Consider the following 2,851-nt stretch of genomic DNA (forward strand, 5'->3'; position numbering starts at 1 on the left):
GGTAGCACTGTTTTATTTGAAGACCGTGTTTTTAGTCCGCTAGATACTGGCATCACCCGCTCCAATTCAAATGGCTGATAAACAGGAAACATAGTTGAATGTACAAACATTGTATGAGAGACGGATGCAATAGATAGCGTGGAAAAAAGAGGGCATGAAATAGTTGACATGTATATTGTTTAACTAAAACGGATAGCATGACATAATTTTACATATATGATGTCTATCTAAACTGGACAGCATAGCATAACATAATTCAAAGATATGATGAATAACTAAACAGGATCGCATGACATAATTCACCTACATGTTATCTAAGTAATCAGGATCGCATCATTTAATTCACATATGTGATTTATATGCTAAACAGAGGGCATTCGATATGATGTCTGAACTAAGAACATGGTGTTGAATATTGTGTATATGATGTCTAAACTATGCAATGCAAGACACCGTATGAATGATATGAGCAGTATAACCATGCCAAGTTAGAGCATACACCTCAGTGGGGGAATATGACTGGTCATCTGTCTCTGAATCCATCTTTGAGGAGCTATCGGGACCCAACAAGAGATCTGCTTCGACAGGTAGCACTGTCTGCTCTGAAGGCCTTGTTTTCACTCCAGATTTTTCCATCTCCCACCCAAATGGCTGATTCATAGGAAGAGTAGTTTAATGCACAAACATTGTCGACAAATGGAAATGTAATGAAGAAAAGGATGGGCAAGATATCATTCAAATATGATGCCTGGTTAAAAAGGATGGCATTGCACATTTCACATATATTATGGCTGGCTAAAAGACATGAGACTGCATAATTCCCATATATGATATAGAAACTAAACAGGTGGCATTACAGAACATGTCTAAACTAAGCAGATGACATATATGATGTCAAAAGTAGGCACTACAAGGCAACATATGCATGATATGACTAACATCATCATGCCAATCTGGAGATAAATAGGAGTGGTCAGCGGCGTCTGAATCCGCCTCAGAATAGATATCTTCCTCTGGATTACAATCTGGAGAGGGGTGGGAAGGGTTAGCCATTGAACCCACCATGGAGCGATGTCTGCATGACATTGTATTGATAACCCACAAGTATAGGGGATCGCAACAGTTTTCGATAAGTAAGAGTGTCAAACCCAACGAGGAGGTAAAGGCATAACAAATATTTCCTCAAGTTCTATCGACCACCGATACAACTCTACGCATGCTTGATGTTCGCTTTACCTAGAACAAGTATGAAACTAGAAGTACTTTGTAGGTGTTGTTGGATAGGTTTGCAAGATAATAAAGATTACGTAAATAAAAAGTAGGGGCTGTTTAAGTAAATACACAATAAAGTAAATATAGTGAGTGTGGAAAAGTGGTGGTAGGAGTTGTGAAATTGCCCCTAAGCAATTGACTACTTTACTAGACCGATAGCAAGTATTATGTGGGAGAGGCCACTGCTAGCACGTCATCCCTGACTTGGAATTCTATGCACTTATGATTGGAACTATTAGCAAGGATCCGCAACTACTAATGTTCTTTAAGGTAAAACCCAACCATAGCATTAAGATATATTGGTCCCACTTCAATCCCGTATGCATCAATTTCTATGCTAGGTTGAAGCTTCTGTCACTCTTGCCCTCCAATACATAGTCCTATCAACATACAACTAACCCTAGGGTGTGATCCACGCACGCAATCATATGATGGGCTGAAAGTGCGTTATATCGCGTTATATCGACTAGAGGGGGGGTGAATAGGCGATTTTTATGAAAGTCTTCAAAACGTGGAAGTTATGAAGACAAACGATAGAAATAAACCCATTACCATGCAGCGGAAGGTAGACTACACTAGGCAAACCATAGTCAAGTATTCAATGGAGTGAAAGCACAATGACTAATAGCAGCAATGTAGTAAGGATCATGTAGGAAGATATTATGAAATCAAACAGAACACGCAGTCACTCGGTGAAGATAAAAGATAGTGCAATCATACAATGACTTCACAAGGACCAACAGTAAGTAAAGGGAAGGAAAGGATGAAACTAGTGACACGTTGAAGACAATGATTTGTTGTACCAGTTCCAGTTGCTGTGACAACTGTACGTCTGGTTAGGGCGGCTAGGTATTTAAACCTGAGGACACACAGTCCTGCACACCCAGTCCTAAACACGCAGCTCAGGACACCCAGTCCTCACCGTATTCCCCTTGAGCTAAGGTCACACAGACCTCGCCCAATCACTCTGGTAAGTCTTCAAGGTAGACTCCCAAACCTTCACAGACTTCGTTCACCGGCGATCCAAATGTCTCTTGGATGCTCAGAACACGACGCCTAACCGGCTGGAGGATTCACAGTCCTCAAGTGTAATAAGTCTTCAGATCACACAGACAAGTAGACTTAAGTGATGCCTAATTCTCTTTGGCTTTGGGTGGTTAGGGCTTTATCATCGCAAGGAATTCTCTCTCAAAGGCTTCGAGGTGGGTTGCTCTCAAACGACAAAAGCCGTACACTAACTCTGAGCAGCCAAACATTTATGGTTGTAGGGGTGGGCTATTTATAGCCACTAGGCAACCCGACCTGATTTGTCCGAAATGACCCTGGGTCACTAAGGAACTGACACGTGTTCCAACGGTCAGATTTCAAACTCACATGGCAACTTTACTTGGGCTACAAGCAAAGCTGACTTGTCCGACTCTGGACAAGATTCGCTCTCATAGTCTTCACTCGAAGACATAGGTTTTGGTTAAGCATCACTTCAGTCATTCTGACTGGTTCTCTTGGACCCCACTTAACAGTATGGTGGTTCCTATGACTCAATAAAGAAGAAAAAGAACCACGAAAGATCTAAGTCTTT

Source organism: Triticum urartu, chromosome 2 (genome assembly GCF_003073215.2).
Source record: "Triticum urartu cultivar G1812 chromosome 2, Tu2.1, whole genome shotgun sequence".
Taxonomy (NCBI): Eukaryota; Viridiplantae; Streptophyta; class Magnoliopsida; order Poales; family Poaceae; genus Triticum; species Triticum urartu.